The 18,200-nt window shown below is 44.2% G+C and overlaps 1 protein-coding gene across 1 annotated transcript in view; it reads right to left on the bottom strand.

Annotated features, from left to right (window-relative positions):
- Positions 1-3,987, bottom strand: part of LOC308325605 (uncharacterized protein) — an 80,077-nt gene extending 76,090 nt beyond the window's left edge. Inside the window, exon 1 of the mRNA XM_080778145.1 lies at positions 3,879-3,987. The gene's annotated coding sequence lies outside the window, so the exon portion shown is untranslated. The remainder of the gene's footprint in view (positions 1-3,878) is intronic.
- Positions 3,988-18,200: the final 14,213 nt, after the last annotated feature.

Below are 18,200 nucleotides of genomic sequence, written 5' to 3' on the forward strand. Positions count from 1 at the left end.
ATATAATGAACTATATTTAATGTTTCCTTTTCAGAACGCCGATTCAAAACGCTCATTTGTGGACGATCAAAGGTGGTCGTAGCTTTTCATTTTGTGTTAATTTATCAATTTTTGACTCAGAAAGTGTAATAATGGTAGGCAGAACACATTTCTATATCAGTGATTGGCTATATAATGTTTCTACAAGCTTGTAGATCTGCTATTTTTGAATAGCCAAAGATACCTAAAATGACACAAAAGATGCTTTCCCCGGTATCAATGGGTTAAAACAACACTGTAGGATTGTACAGCAACATGCGACTCTCTTGTCATTGCCCCGCCCTTTCTCCTTTTGTCTCTGTCCCTCATACTGCATGGACGTTTGTCTCTGTCTCTGTGTGTGTCTCTCTTCCGTTACAGTGCAGAGGGCTTTTGAAGTGGACAGCTCGTTGGAGGCAGATTAACTGCTCTATGTGGTGCGTTCGTTGTCGGGAATGTGATGATAGGAGAGGGAATGTATCTAATCAGCAGCGGGGTCAGTCAAAGGGCCCCGCCCCGGCGTATAATCCCCGCTCCCCGCTCCGAGGGACTAGAGGGGACAATACAGCTGGGCGCAGACTCGCGGCTCAGGAATGTATGACAGGACAGAAAAACCTGCACGCACATCCATGGACTGACCGGGCGGGTACGTGGGTCCAAATGGGGCAGCCCGTCTGATGGGTATATCAGAAGGTCAGCGGTTTGACCCTTGGCCAGACCAGTTCGCCTGCGTGTCAAAGTGTCACTGAGCAAGGCACTTAACCCCTATAACAGCTCCTCCTGTGTGCTCAGCTGCTGAGGCCGTCTGAGCAGCCATCTGCTGGCTATAAGGCCGGGGCTCCACTGAGTGCGTTTGGACGGCGTCAAAAAATGAACCGGGGCGAATGGGCAACTCCGTCCAAACGCAACAGTCGGCAGTAGAGCACCCTTCCTTGATTAAAAAGGGAACATTCCCTGCATTGACAATGGCGTGACGCTGACGGACGCCCGATGGCTGCAGTGGAGCTTTGGCGTTACGCCGAAGCTCACCCATTACCCCCGGTTCTGTTTTTTACGTCGTCCAAGCGCAACGCACTCAGTGGAGCCCCGGCTAAATGTGCGGAAAAGTAATTTCTCCCCCGTCCCCAGGGACCTGTAACTTCTCTCTTTCCTGTTTAGTTTTGGTGTCAGGATGAAAGGTGTTTAATTTACGGAACACCTCAGCACATACAGTTGAGTATGTATCCTGGCAGCTGGCACAACTGTTATACATCCTGTACTGATGATGCTCACTCATAGGTGACTTTTAGAAGAAGAAGATGATGTGTGTGAGGCTGAGGTATGATGTTCTGTATTTCTGCCACTGAAATTGTTGAGTTTTGTGTGTGCGTGTGAGTGTATGTGTGAATGTGTGCATACTGTATGTGTTCTCACTATCGCAATTTACATCTCAGAATTATTAGTTTTGGCCCCGGAACAGTCCCGGGACAGATCCCGACGACCTTCGCTGCGTGTCACTCCTTGTCTCTCTCTCTTTTCCTGTCTGCATATACTGTACTATCAATAGAGGCAGAAAAAGCCACAAAAACTGTATCTTAAATGTCTTTATACAACATTTTTTATGGGATGCAATTGTGAGAAAAAAACTAATCTCTGTCCAAAGTCTGAATTACGAGGAAAGAAACTCTTTCCTCGTGATTTGTGTTGTTGTGTGGGTTTCCATAGTGTAAATGAACAAAGAGAAGGTAATGTGAGGACAAACATTTCGTGGTTGCTGTTTTTCTGAACACCCACAGTATCCATGGCCTAATTGGGTCTTTATGCTTCTGTGTGTGTTCTTAAGCAGCTTTCCTTGTGAGGATGACAGTATTCCTCCCCAAAGTCACATGTTTATCAGCCACAACTGGCCATTTTAAACTGCAGTAGCCACAGTCAAATTGGGTACAATTTTGTACATTTGTACACTCTGAGTTATAAATGGATAAATGAACACGGATGATGCGTGCGCTCATGTGTTTGTGTATGTTTGTCATGGCGAGTCTACAGTATGATGTGCATCAGATTATGAGAATTATCATTTCATATTTGTTATGCACTAACAAACATAGCTTTAGGGGCCTTTTAACTCACGGAAGCACATGCTTGTAAGAATAAAGTGAAATGCATTGACTGTACCATTGGGAATAGGAGAATAACAATATAGTCTGGGACAGCGTGGGCCAGATCTGCCATGTTCTGTTTCATTTTAAAACAGCACATTACTTCGAACATTGTGAATCATACTGAAGATACAGAGCAGGAGAGAGAGAGACACACAGAGACAGAGACACACAGAGGACAGAGAGGCAGGTAGAGAGAGAGACAGAGAGACAGAGACACACAGAGACAGATAGAGAGGCAGGTAGAGAGACAGACGGAGAGACAGAGACACACAGAGGACAGAGAGGCAGGTAGAGAGACAGACGGAGAGACAGAGACACACAGAGACAGATAGAGAGGCAGGTAGAGAGACACACAGAGAGAGACAGAGACACACATAGAGGCAGGTAGATAGGCAGAGACAGAGTGGAAGAAAGAGAGAGAGAATGGGGGGTAGCTGGGTCTGAATGATTCACAGAGATATAGAGGGTGCAAATGAGAGAGGGAATGACTTAGGAACCAAAAGGAGGAGAGAGGAAGAGGAACAAGGATGAGCAAGAGATGTAGAAGAGAGAGAGAGAGAGAGAGAGAGAGAGAGAGAGAACTATCTACCAACTCACACGCTGACAAAACAGTATGCCACACATACTGTAGGGTTGGGATCCGGAACCGTCAGTTCAATTGCAATACCGCTGGTTCTCAAACTTTTAGGACAACCATAACTCTTGAGAGGAGTCCATTTGGTTCCATCTGTGCACTCTCAGAGTTACAGACCTGTTAGTGTTTGGAAACACCTAGTAATGGGAACGGGACCCGTTAAGGGATCGGACAGTTGAAAGGGAATCATTAAGGAACCAGAATCGTTAAATCCTAAAGGATCCTAAATGGATTTGTTCTTTTTAGATTTTTGTGTTTATTCACTGTGTACATGTTGTACTGTATATCTTATTATTTGATATTCATTTGATATTGGAAAAATAGCTCAAGGTGGCTCTAGTCACTGCACATCTTTCTCTAGCCAATCACAGCTGCAGCCTGCAGGCTACCTATCCTTCAATGGTACACCCATTTCCTGTTATATTATTCGTGAAGAAGATCCAAGTGATGAAAACGTTGAAATGATAATAAACCAGTGGAGCTCAGTTTCTTTACCAGTGTTGCAGACTATTGTTTCTTCCTAATCCATGTCACACAGCCTGGGCCATAAACCACAACACAGCACACAGTAGAGACACAACCGGGGAAAGGACAGAAATAGGACACAGATCTGAAATGTTCTGAGATAGAAAATGACATTCAGGTGTTTCCTCTTACAAGCAACTTGTGCAACACTGACCAAATATATTACACAGAGAGTGAATGGAAATGACAGAATGTAATGCACAGCATAAAAATAGTCTATTGAATTTAGCTGACCTAATTATTGTATACAAACAATGGTGTAATTAAATGTCTAGACAGACACAGGAAATTAGAGAGTCAATCATCTCCCCAATCCCTACAGAAATGTTGTGATGACCAAGATTTAAAAGATTTTTCTTCATTCTTATTGTTTTGGTTCTCATTCAAACCCTACCCCTTTAAAATATGAAGATAGTAAATAAATAAACAATGTCATTGATTCCAAATAAAGGCATTTAAAAAGTGAAAGTTGTTTTCTCCACACACACCATGACAAAGTTATTTTTGTACATGAATACTATACATGTAAAAATGAATGACACTCAAGCCCCCCCTTTTACCTTTAGAGGACGGAGTCCCCAAAGCGTCACTGGGTCTCTCCTCCAGAGGCAGTGCTTGTCTCTGCCCGTCTACCGGCGCTGTGCCCGTCGAGCCCTGGCTGTGGTTCTGGGCCGGCCTGGTGCTCTGGACCAGGTTGCCCTCGCTGCCGGCCCTCATCAGCCGCTCCCCGACTCTCAGCATGCAGGAGCGGTTTCCCTGCAGCTCCTTCCGTAGGCTGGCGTTCTTGGAGCTGCTAGGTCGGCCCAGGCGGGAGGACGACGACTTGGACATCTTCCCCGCTGGGCTGAGCAGTGCGCCGCTCAGAAACTCCAGGGTTGTTTCAAAGTTCCTTCCTGGGTTTTTTTCTCCCTACAGTCTCTTACTTTCTTTTCTCTTTGGCTTTTCTGCGGTCTCCGTTTTATTGCCCCCTCTCTCCTCTGTCCCTGCCCTCCTTTCCAAAGAGAGTTGCTGCTGTAGACAGTGTCTCTCTCTGTTTCTCTGGTGCAACGAGAAGACTTCTCGTACCTGTCAGCTTGTTCTGTCTCCTCACTTGTCTTCTTTTCTCTCTCTCTCTCCTTTTCGTTCTGAGTTTGTGGGCTTTCCTCTGATGTGTCAGGTGATGAAGCAAGTCTTAGGTGCACTTTTTGTCAGCTTCTCCCCTTGACTCAGCGTCTCTCTGTTGTCTCTTCTTCTGCCCGCTCCATCAGCTTTACCATCCCTCTTCTCTAGATCCTATTCATCATCATCTTTTTGCCCCTTCTTCTGCTTCGCCTATACACCGACAATTATGTCTGTCTGTGTTGAAGCACAACGTGCCGTTGGGCAAAGCAACACTGGCAGGATGCAACCAGAGCCCACAGGCTGTGTTCGTCTTTCTGTCTCCCTTGCGTCAATCCCTCTCTCCAGAGAGTGGCTTCTCTGTGTGAGGCTGGAACTGATCCCTCTTGGGAGCTCTCTCTCTCTCTCTCTCTCTCTCTCTCTCTCTCTCAGCTCCCACCCCTTTCCGCTAACTCCTCTCTCTCTCTGTCCCACTGTGTTCCCTCGTTCTAATCCCCTCCCTGCTCCGTCTAATTTATATCACTTGTTCTCTCCTCTCACTGTTTCGGTGCTCTGTCCCTTTCATCAATGCCAGACTTTCTTTCCGCTCTCTCGTCCTTTTCTCTCTAACACTCACCCTTTTCACCCCCCACCCCACCCTTTGCAGTTTCTCTCTCTCTCCCTGAGAGCACACCAACACCCACTTCACACCATCACCAGAATTCCACTTTGTGAGAAAGCCTGTGTGATTCCATGCATGATTCCAAGGAGCAATTTACTGTGACAGGAGGTGGAGCCAGCAGAAAATGGCGCACACAAGTTTAGGAAAAGTTTGCGGCAAGAAAAAGTACCAACCAACCAGAAGCTCACTGACTTCAAAGGTTTGGATGTGAACTAGACGCTACGATGCAGAAGACACACGTAAACTAAACTAGCTTAAAACTTTCCATCATGTCTGATTCTGTCATTGGCAAAATGACAAAACGTTTCCTACATCGTGGCCGATTCTGCTTCTCATTTGCATAAAGTTGCGCCAAACTCAACGTTTTGATGTTCTCCTCAATGCTGCCAATCACATTGTCCTTTGTGCTGGAATGCTGCCCGCTTTAATGAAAATTAATGGGGAGCGCCAAAAAACTGGAAAGAAAGAAACCTGCCGTCTGTCCCATTATTGTTTCCCTCAGCATTGGGAAGATCATCTGAGGGTTTTCTCTGACCTCTCCGTCTGTCTCTCTCTCTCAGACCCAAACTTGTTTGCTAATCTCCCTGCTCACTTGAGATGGGGTAAGATCTCTAAACGTCTGAATGACTCTAGCCTAGAGGAATTCACAGTAGCCAACACCAGTTATAGCTACTATATGTAGCTAAAATTAACTTAAAGATTGTTGGATGGGTGCCCATTTGGTGCAGTTTTTACATAGTTAAATCAACAACGATATGGTAGATAGGAAGAGTGTGAATAACAAGAAGAGGACGTGAGGAGTTGGAGAGAATTGGAGTGGAAAAGAGTAGGAGAATATAGATTGTTGCATGAATATACATTCATCATTAGTCATTACCGGAAGTTAAAGGTTAAAACGTACTTACCGAGGCATGGTTTGATAGCTGCTGTCCACGAACAACACAATGGAATAGGTGCAGACACAGCGATGGAGATGTGGGTCCATGCCTCCTGGTGGAGATTTGCACTCCACTGAGCGCCACACTGATCTGTGAAATGCATTTAAATAGTAGTCAGTAGGGTTAGGTGTCCCATGCACGTGTGCAAAATTATTATTTTTTCCCCACACAGCACCGAATTTCATTGCATTCCATGTGACGTGAGAGCACTGTTCTCACTGTTGAATCTGAGGTTCGAGTATATCGTCTGGACCCTCCTTCCAGTACCTTGGCGTATAAACGTTCCCAGGAGGGCTGAGTAATGTGATGCCTCTGTAATTGGCACACAGAAAAGTGGGACCACCACCCCGGTCTGCCACTCCCTGTCTGCACTGTCCGAATTCTAATGTCTGATTTATATATGACTGTCTGTATATGCACTGTATGTTTTGCACTCCTATTTCAGGATGGCAAAGTCTGACAAACCTTCCAGGCCTTTCCAGCAGGTATGGAAATGAAATTGGTCCATGTCAGACCAGTTCATACAATTGGTACATACAAATACAATCTCGTTTATTTTGTCAAGTCTGACAATAACAACCTTTTCGGGACTTTCATTATCTATCTGCTTAAAGCCCCTAATGCTGTCTGATTGAAGTGATATACGGGTTGGGGTATACAGTAGAAGGGAGTAGAGGGATTTGTTTATTTAGATTTACCAAAGGCCTACTTGTTTATTTGTATTTATTTGTATTTTTATCTGAGTTTTGCTCTTGAGACTTGCATCATTAATGTATAACCATTAAATGTTCTTCAGTTCTTAAAACATTTAGGCTACCTGCATCATTGTACTGTATATCACTCTTCTTCCTGCATGTTTCTTTTTATTTTTTTGTCGTTATCCATAAAAATGCGTTTTTTATCCAAAAATGCTTCCTGACCCAGTGTTTTGGAAACACTCTCCTCTCCTCTCGGCTGTCTGCACTCCATAAATAAATATGTCTCTGACTACATGACCCCCAGGGAGACAGTGTGTGTTCTTGCTGTCATGATACTCTGAGGCACTGGAATAAAATGGCTGTAATGGGGGTGGGGGGGGGGGTATTTTCAGCGGCACTGAAGGCCTTCCCACCTCTCTTCGTGAGCGCGTGCGTATACTTGAGCGTGTGTGTGTGTGTGTGCATACGTGAGTGTGTGTGTGTGTGTGTGTGTGTGTGTGTGTGTGTGTGTGTGTGTGTGTGTGTGTGTGTGTGTGTGCGAGTGTGTGCGAGTGTGTGCGTGCGTGCGTGCGTGCGTGCGTGCATGCCGCTGTGCTGCATGTGAAGGATGGGCAGCCTTGGCCGAGGGGGTTTCCCTACCCTGCAGTAATAGGACTAGAGAGAGAGAGAGAGAGAGAGAGAGAGAGAGAGAGAGAGAGAGAGAGAGAGAGAGAGAGAGAGAGATGCAGTAGAGGGCAGCATGGATTCGAGAGAAGAGAATCTGAGAGAATATTTTGAACCAGAAGGATTGGATTATAGAGAGGAAGACTCACCTGAGGCCTTATGATGGCACAGAGAGAGAGAGAGAGAGAGAGAGAGAGAGATACTGTGCTGCAGTGTATAAGTCGTTTGAAGGCTTATCATAGCTGGCACTGTGGCAATGTGACGCTGATGAACTGTACGTCTGTTTAGTTCTGCTGAATAAGAAGCGAAGTAATACCTGAATAATACAGTACTGGAGAAATAAATAACTACAATACTGAATAAGTATAGAGTACACTATGACTGAATTGGTATTATGAGTGCTGAATACTACTGGATAATTAGGGCACCACATAAATGGATTAATCTCAATGGCTGAATCCTCCCGGCTCCCGGTCCGTCCCAATCCCCCTTGGTTGAGAAACCACCACCCCTACTTACTTACTGATGACTTGGCAGACAGAAAGAGAAAGCAGCTTGGGGTGAACTACTGGCTCAGTAGTTCACTGTGACTCCAGGCACAGGAAAATTCTTCTCTCAGTGATCATTTAAGTTTAACAATTGACCCATAAGGGACCATTTGGGTACACTCTCAGTATACCCACATTATTAACACGGAGGAGTTTTACTGTTTAGTTCCCTATAGAATAGGGCACGAACGTTATCTTTGCTTATTGTGACCCAATGTAGTATTTTGAATGAAAATGAATTGAGTAATTGTTTGACTGCTAACAACAACCATGTGAAACAAATAGGCCTATAGTTAAAACCTACAAATGGGATCATCTTACTGAAATTAACAATCACAGATAAAGCATTAAGCAATTCCTAGATTTGATGTCTTTCAAGGCTTCATCAGTGGGACATGGTGGGGCAGAGAATTACTGAATGTATTATCAAGAAGCTTTAGCTTGTGTATGCACACAAAAGGAAACAAACAATGTAAAATAACACTACAGCAATGCAATAAGTGTATACAGCCACAGGCAAGTGAGACATAAATGCGGTCAATGATATGAAAGGCCACCATGAAGAAGATATGTCTTGTCCAGAAGATCTGTCTTGTCTAGAACCGCCCCAAAAAGGCCTCTGCCCGGGCTTTTAAAAAGTGTGAGAACTACAGATTTAAAGGGATTTGTAGAATCTGCCTCAGGTCTTAATAGGATAAAGGTACATAAATAAATCCATGTAGGCCTAGCACTAGCTCTGGTCCATAGCTCTAATGCCGTTGCATTTATGCGAGCCCCGGAAGTCATCGGTAACATAGCTCTAAATGCAACGGCATTAGAGCTATGGACCAGAGCTAGCCTCTCATGTTTAAAAGTGATAATTTAACTAAAAGTATTTTGCTCATAAATTGCTGTTGCTTGACACAATAGAATAGATATCTCCCATGACCCAAATGTGGTTTAGTGACTGACATTCTGTGTACCACTGCCTTAGAGTAGCCGTTCTCAACCTGTGGGTGGGTGGGGACCCCACGTGATTTTGAAGGTCCCTAAATGACAGTGAAGTGACTCTTAAGAGCTTTTTAATACAAAAACAAACAAAACAACAGAGATAAGGATAACTGCATAAAAAGTAATCAACAACTGGTTAAACATTGGCCAAATTCTCAAATATTATTATTATATATATGTATATAGCCAATCTACAAGCTCACAACGCCTTGCAAATGTTCAATCAATGAAAAGCATTAACAAAAGCTTAACCAAAAATCAACTAGGTAGGCTACAGTGAATCCATTAACATAATTCTTTCCCCTTTCCTGAAAAGTAACAGTTTTGGACCCATAGAGAGTTAGAGACGAATGTGTGGCTGTAATTGTGGAATACATGAGGTTACAGATGCTTTCAACGGTGGATGGCTGCATCAATACCGGTAGTCTCTCATTTTCTGATCCTTTGAAGGATGGACCATCAGAAAGCTGAGGAGGAGACCCTCTCTCTCTCTCTCTCTCTCTCTCTCTCTCTCTCAGTATTCTGGGTCAGGCCAGCATGGCTCTACTAGTACAGTAGCTAACTGCCACTGACAGGCGCTAATGGCACACAATGTGCAGGGGTTTCTCAGCACCTCCCTGAAAACATGGAGGTCATCCATCCTCTCTGACACTCTGAGGTCTGTAGGCCAGTGGTTCCCAACCTTTTCAGGATCAGAGCCCCACTTCCCAAAATCGCTTAAACCTGCATGTGTACTGTATTTGGCCTATATGAAAATGTTTTGTGCTAGGGACCCCCAGAAAAGAAGATTTGTGTTAAAAAATAAATCTAAATTGGCACCTAGCCTGACAGTATACACCCGACGGACTTTGCTACGTGTCACTGTCACTTGACACACTGTCAAACATAAAAATAAATAAATCAAAATGAATTATTTTCACGATTTTTCCAACGTTCAATATAGCAGATGTACAAGCTCGCATGCAGCGCGGCATGAAGTGATGCTGTGTGAGCTTGTTGCTATTTTTGAGAACCACTGTTCTAAAATATGGCAGAAGGAAGCATCTTTAGAGTGTTTTCTTTTTGAGTGGTGCAACCACTCCCTTACGGAGCTATGTGGGTGGGTGGGTGGGTGTCTGGGTATGAGCACGAAAACAGCATGGTTGTTTTTCACCACCTGTGCGCAACCTAACACACACACACACACACACACACACACACACACACACACACACACACACACACACACACACACACACACACACATTAACTGTATATGATGCTTTCGGGTGTGCCAGTACAGTACAGTGCCAGTACAGTACAGTACACTAGAGGGTACAGTAGAAGGACCGCCACACATTTCTCTACCGTTTCGGACGCGGGGCGGCACGCCGGAACCAGGCCGGCACCCTGTGTGCGTTCCTGTGGGTCTGGAACTCCCCCCCCCCCACACCCCCCCGGGAACCTCCACACAGAGTTGCACCACTCACTTCACACGGATGTGATTTTTATATTCCATGGCGAAAAGTAGAATTCCTGGAATTTTGTTCCCATTTCACTGAAGCCCTCATGTGGCCATAGAGGGTTAAAGGCTGCTGAGGTCATACATTAGATGCCATAGTAGATGAGTGGTTCTCTAGCCTCGGCACCCAGCCAGCCTTTAGTGGTTCTCAAACTTTTACATTTCAAGCACCCCTTTGACGCTGACAGTATAAACTTGTATAATTTATACAATTTTGCAATTTGAATACTGTTAGAGTTACAGACTGCCATATAGTGTAGTCAGTGGTTTTCAGTGATCTGATCAGTGATTTTCTCTTGGTGCACAAGGCACACCAATGCAGTGCAGGGCATAGTCAAAATGTGTGTGTGTGTGAGAGAGAGAGAGAGAGAGAGAGAGAGAGAGAGAGAGTCGGTTAACTGTGTCATGTTATTTTTGTTATTTCATTTTTATGTGCATGACTGCATGTATTAAGTGGACTATTAGAGTAAGATTTAATGATTGTCCACCTCTGAATGCAATTATTTTATCTTCTTAATATTTTCATCTCAAGGTTACTTGTCAAATGCAGTAGTTATACACGCATAGTTCAAATTGTACAATAACCTTTGCCTTTTTCCTTTTATCCTGTTGTTGTGTTCCTAGGTCATCCATAAACAAACCATATGTCAGCCTTCCATAAAGCATGTAAATCCCCTTTGGAGCCATTCATTTAATTACTGACATTTATTTGCATAAAGAGGCCAACAGAAAGGCTTATGGATTGACATCAGTATGGGGTGACATTTGGCCCAAAATGTTGCCCCCGCTTTAGCTACAATTACTCTATTGATGATGAACAGATTTTATAGCTCGAAAATTTATCATACAGTGAATAGAGTAGCCTATTAAGTTTATTCCCCTCTGTTTATGCTGTTGTCACTCTGTTCCGATCGGCCTCATGCGTTGTTTTGGGATACTATTAAAAATATGTTTTTGTCCCCCATTTTTGGATTGTTGCCTATTTTAATTTGGATACTTACCTTATTTATAGCTGAGTCATATTGTATTGGGAATGTATGGCTTGGCGACCGAGATTGCATATTTTGTCTGGAAAGAAATGTGTTGATGTAGATCGGCTAGTTGAACAATTTTTATATTTTTTAAAATAGTTTAAAAAAAATGCAAAAGAAGTTTAGGGATTTAGCACTAATGAAAATAGGGCCCTAGAATAATTTAGATGGAATCCAAGCCTATACATTAGATGAGTTTTGGTTATTTTCTGTTGTCCAATATTTTGTCCATATAAGATATCTGGGACACTTATCTCCACATCTTGTCTGTGTGTTGAATAATTGGCAGAATGCCCACATCTGTCGAGGCTGATTAAAAATGCCCTTTGTTGACCTGCTTTCCACTCTGGAAATAATTACCAGCATTTCATTTTAGACCATAGACTTTTGGAAAAGTGGACTATTCATGATGTACAATTGTTTTTAAATACTGCAATATTATAAATGCTCCCTCCCCAACCCCACCCAGTCTCTGCCGTGTGTGTGTGTGTGTGTGTGTGTGTGTGTGTGTGTGTGTGTGTGTGTCACTGTCAGCGGGGGGCGAGGGCATTCAAACATTCATCCAGTCTGCCGGTCCATTCAGTCACACAGCTTAGCCTGTGTTATTGTGTTATGGCTCATGTTGTAACAATAATGAGTATAAAGTACAGCTCTGCTCCATCTGGTGGAACCATATAGGTTGGAACACTGTCACTAATATCAACCCACCTGTACCTTTGTCTAGTGATAAATTGGCATTAAATAATATACAGTTGAGTATATAGTAGCTCGCTCACTCACACACACACACACACACACACACACACACACACACACACACACACACACACACACACACACACACACACACACACACACACACACACACACACACACACACACACACACACACACACACACACACACACACACACACACACACACAGCCTTTGGACGACATAAAATTGTCACACTGGACAAAATACGAAGCTCTGTAGTGATTGTTATAGGTCTACACTCAAGTTTAACTTGAATAATAATGCAATGCAGTATTTCTGTGCCTAAATTGTGAATTGTATTATAACTTCAACAGAGCATATCAACAATTTAGTAAGTTGCAGTGCTATCCATGAGTATCCATGAGTTTCCAGTGTCCCATGAGGTGACCTTGTGTGAATTGAGGGCATCACTTCCTGTTGCAGTCATTAATAAAGTGGGAACACAACCTAACAGAAATCAGAAAGGGTAATATTAGCCGCAAGACCCCCCCCCCCCCCCGAATTCAGATGGATTAACTCCAGTACATTTCAATCCATTCCTGCAACGTGACACATGCTATACATTTCCTTGTCTGCAATACAACATTTTATTGTAAACAAATGAATGAAAACCTCTCAAAGAGAATCAATGACAGAGTGCCTGATTGCCTGAATAATCTCAAATGTTCTACCGTGCTACAGCCACCAGAGGGAGACATACAACGACTAATGCACACATGGAAGTGCCTTCAACCAGTATCACCTCAATCTCAACCCATCTCTCTCTCTCTCTCTCTCTCTCTCTCTCTCTCTGAATTCATCATCTCTGTCATGCGTCTGCACTGCAGCATCTGTGTATAATTATTCACAAACTACTGGTTCTACAGGTATTTGGCTAACTTTTTTTAACCAGCTACTATTTAAGTCAAGAGTTCACCAAGTGAAGAGTGCGGGCGCAAACACCACAAAACAGCATTGTTTGCAAACTGTCAAAAAAAAATAGCCAGGCAGTCAATATACAGCGCATGATAGACGCGCCGACCACGGCAACGACAGACAGGATGACCCACAGTGTTGCAGATGCAGTTAGTAGTGTAGCAAGCAACTCTGACAATAGTACAGTATTACTGCAGACAGCTACCATTTTGATAGATGCACCAACGCAAAGCCAAGTAGCCAGGTGCCTATTAGATGGGGGTAGCACCCGCAGTTTCATTAAAGAGGATATTTCCAGAGCACTTAACCTGCCAGTTAGAGTTAAAGAAACGCTGAATAGGATATGTATGTGTTTGGTTCCAAAACACCCCAGAGAATTACCTGCAGGAAAGTGAAGGCTCGTTTGAGAAATATTAAGAACAATCAAAGCATTGATGTCCATTTATTGGAAACACCCAAGTTGAGCTCTTCTATGATTAAAGCGCCAAACGGAAAGATAAGGAGGGACTTGGAAGCAAAAGGAATGCCCATAGCAGATGTAGGCCTACCCATCATAGGGATGGATGCAGTGGAATTTAATAGGAGTCCTATAATTGGCGGAGACCAATATTGGAAAATGGTCAGGAAAAATGGAGAGACTGAATGAAGGACTATAGACCTGGAAAGTGTATTTGGATGGCTGGTGCAAGGAGAAGTCACCACGCTAAATATCATAACTGAAGTTGTGGACATGATTGAAGTGATGCACATCAGCGTCGGAGAGGAACAGGCACTGTCAGATCAGTTACGCAACTTTTGGGAAATCGAATCCCTTGGAATCCACATGAAAGAAATGCATTGTGAGAAGGAAGACATGGCAGTGTATATCCCAAGCCGTGCATGCCCGTTTTCAAATCAGCCTCATATTGGCGCTACAACAGACCAAGTTGCCGAATATGCACGGCTTGGGGGATCTTCACCAAGATCCTGTGCTGTGAGTGCTGTGATTCTTTTCTACCCTAAAACATGATCACCAGGTAACCGTATTATTATATAATATAACTTAAAAAAAACATTGCATGGATGCACCTGGGACGTATCCTCAGTGATGTATCCCAAGGCCATCTGGGTTTCGGGTCTGGCAACATATACCCCTCACTCAGGTGACCCAGCCGGGGTGATCAAGTCCTGACTTACGTCCCATACCCTCGATCAGTCCCATTATGGAAATACCAAGGCCACACAATCCCTTGCTCCGGAACTACTGTGCCAGGACTGGGAGAAGCAGATTCTGTCGCATGGAAGGCCTAGGCTCTGTGGGTTGACTCCTATCCGGGCCCCAGCTCCTATATGTCTCACCAGGTCCACTCCTGCTCTCACCAGGCCCAAGACCTGTGCGTTGCACCAGACTCCTAGCACCAGGCACTTCATTCAGGAGTGGTGGATTATATATATTATAATAGTATTTTTTTTTCAGAAACGTTTACAGTATTTGTTCAATAATATAATGATATTGTGATGTCACCATATCACTGTTTTGTTTTTCTTTTCTTTTTTCACGTTTGACTGTGAAGGTTTCAGCCTCCAGGAAGAAACCATAAATACAAAGGGAAGGAGGGAAGACATCATTGTACATAACAACAACACCAGGGGGTCTAATGTAGTACTGTTACCTCAAACAGAAAAATCACGGCACTGCGTCTTTAAAGTGACATCATTGGATGTGCTCATTTTTATAGTCCATTTGGTTCCATTTGTACACTCTCTGGGTTATGGGGGTCTCTGTGGTCACCGTCTAGTGCTTCTCAATCTTTTTAGGCCACAACCCTCAAAAAGAATCATATTTGAACACCCTGACTCTTCCTCTTTCTGAGGTAATATTTGACCATTTGGCCAATGTTTGACAATTGTTTATATATAGCCTGTTTATTTCTTGCATACCAAACTGGAAGTATTGAAATGAAAATGTTAGAGAACCACTGAGATAAAGTGGAGGAACGTATAGCTACATATACTGTAGCATCTAGGTTCCTAGAACATGCCAGTGCTCTGAGAATAATAGGTAACAGGTTGGCAGTGTTTATATTTCACACCCATTAAACATAATCTCTCAAGACAGAATCTGTCAGCACCACTGCCCTGTAGTGTTGTTAGCATAGAATAATAATAATAATAATAATAACAATAATAATGAATTGCATTTTTATATCTCTTTTCCAAATGCTCAAAGTGCTTTACAATGGTTCATTCATTCATACACTGGGAGGTGAAGCGGCGAACAGTCGACACCAGCGTCCACTTCCCACATTCATACACCAATGGTGGCGAGCTCACACCGACCGACTCATTGGAGGCAATGTAGGGTTCAGTGTCTTGCTCAAGGACACTTCGACATGTGGACACGAGGAGCTGGGATTCGAACCGCTGACCCAGGGATCATTGGACGACCTGACCTGTTCTACCTCCTGAGCCACAGCCGCCCTAGTGCAAAAGCTAGATATCCCATTGGCCGCTGCAGTTCATTGGAGCAATAACCTGTATCGCGATACAGGTTGCTCCCAAGCCCCCAGCAAGGCTGGCCACAGTGGCCCTACTGGTCAGAGCTGTAACTGCAGGCGGGGCCGTGCATTTATGACGAACCCCTGTGCATCTGCAGGGGTTCAACATTGAGCGCTCGTTTGCACTTCCGCATTTGAAATGCAGAAGTAGAGCGTTCTTCCGGGTGCTTCAAAACGCCACTGAGCAACCCTCCATTGAAATGAGTGGCGGGGCTGTCGCTCCGGTCCGCACTCTATCCTTTATAACGCTATATGGTTGCTCCAGTGTAAGGCGGAAGGAAATCAAACGGAAGTGCGGAAGGCACGTTTCGTCGAGGACACTCAAGTGACTACTGGCCAATCACAGTGCGTCCTTTCCGGGACTTAACAATTCAATTTATTGGCATTATTTATTGGCATTACCTCTGATTGGCCTATACCGAACAATCCCCTTCTGTGATGCACGTGCGTCACCAACGCTTGCCTCCTCTTGAGATACAGACGCCCCAGAGCCAAACGAGGCGTCTACCTTTCTATGGTTGTTAACAGGAATAAACACAGAAGCACCTGGGATGAAGTGGACTAAGAAAGGGCCAAACCAAGTTTGCAGTGCAGTGAGTTTGGTCTCAAATGCACAAAACATTGTTGGAGGAGAAAGGTTTAACCACACTTGACCTGACTTGGGTCCCCCAGGGGGTCTGTACTTGGCCCCCTCTTTTTCCCCCAACTCTATAACAAATATCTACAAGCTTATAATGCATCGCAACCAACCACTACATCGGATAATTTCCCCCATTATGACATGCCCCAATTATGATCGGCCTATTATGACAGGCCTTGGGTTCAAGTGGTTAATTACATTACAACAGTTTGAGAAAACAGCTGTGTGAGCCTATTTATTAAGTAATCTGTGTGCCATGGCCATTCCACTTGTTTCCTTGCATGATGTTGACAATGGAAGAACTTTACTCCAATTATGTCCTGCAGGACAAACAGACATATTGATTGCCTATAATAGCAGTGTCTGAGTTTTCGACTCTGTTTGTGGTTTTGAAGGCATTGTGGTGATGTTTTTTGAGATTAGTAAAATATGGCCAATTACAATCAAAGCCTCCAAACATATTGAAACCAATGGATTTGAGATTAGCGGAGAGGATTTACCTTCCAAAACCATCGCTTTTACATCTGTGTGCCATTTGATTGCCCGAAGCTCTCCGTTCTTAATCTCAAAGCTGATTGTTTTCACCCCAACAAAAACCATTTAAAAAAATACTTTTTAATCTTCCCTCCATGACAGAGTCTGTCATTCGCAGACATAATCTGCCGAAATCTGATTGAGCTGCATAATCCCTGGATGAGGAAATGTATCCCGTCCAGCCACCCCCACTCCCCCCACCCCGGCCCCCCAGCGGCTAGGTAAGTCCCCTCGAACCCCTCCCCCCCGTCTATTCGCCCTCTAGCGTAGCTTCTCTACTGTATACGAGTCTGCCCCCAGGGCCATGCAATATGGCACTTCTGTTTTTTTAATTAATCAAAAGCTAAATCTCTCTCTCCCTCCGTCTCAGCGTGTCTGTGTTGTATAACAGATCAACAAGGGGCTGATGGAGGATGTGGTAATGTTGTTGTTGTTGTTGTGTTTATTGGGGCTGTTTTCACTTGTTGCATGGAGTAGCACTAATCCTCTACGGAGGGGCTTCCTTATTTCCTTCTGTCCGTCCTTCCATTATTTGCATTTTAATTTCAAGGACCCCCCCCCGTGTAACTTGTACACACTTAAGAGTTACAGACCTGTAAAGGGTCCACTTCGAACCCCCCTCAAGGAACCATGAGGGTCCACGGAGGTCCCGCACTATGCATGTTTCCTCTCTATATTCACTCATTTCCGTCTTCCCTCCCTACTTCTCTCCCTCCCTCTTTCCTCTTTTCCTCTTTCCTCTTCTCTTTCCTCTCCCTCCCTCTTTCCTCCCTCTTTCCTCCCTTGTTTAATTCCTCTGTGGTCAGTGGGCTACACTGACTCTGAGTCAGATTCCTAGCTCGGCAACGTTAGCTGCAGCAGGCTGCGAGGAGGAAGCACAGAGCTGAGGTCAGATCAGATCTATAGGGGTAGGTCCCCCCTGTCCCCCCGCCCCTCTGCACACTGCCGTTGGAAATGCAGTGACGTGGAATTGACTGACAAGCCGGGCGGTTAAAGGAATGAATGGAAGATCAATGACATATATCAACAGACACCTCCCAACCACAGCCCCCCCCCCTCTTCCACACACACATTTGTATTACTATACTTGTGAGGACGTTGACGTATTAGGAAGGCATGAATGTTTTCGTCATACATTTTTGCCATTGTCAAAGCAGAAAATATCAAATCAAAGTTCACAATGCGCCGCACAAGCTTGTAGATTGGCTATTTTGGTGTGGGACATCGGCATGCAAAAGATATCTGGCTTAACTCCACACTAACCACTAAACCTAAACTCTAAATGTCTAATCTTAATCCTATAACCACAGCCCGGATCTTATAACTGTAAACCTAATTCTAATCTGTTGTAACCAACTCCTCTTGAGAGG

Source organism: Protomyctophum bolini (assembly GCF_963924005.1).
Source record: "Protomyctophum bolini genome assembly, chromosome: 12".
NCBI classification, from domain to species: domain Eukaryota; kingdom Metazoa; phylum Chordata; class Actinopteri; order Myctophiformes; family Myctophidae; genus Protomyctophum; species Protomyctophum bolini.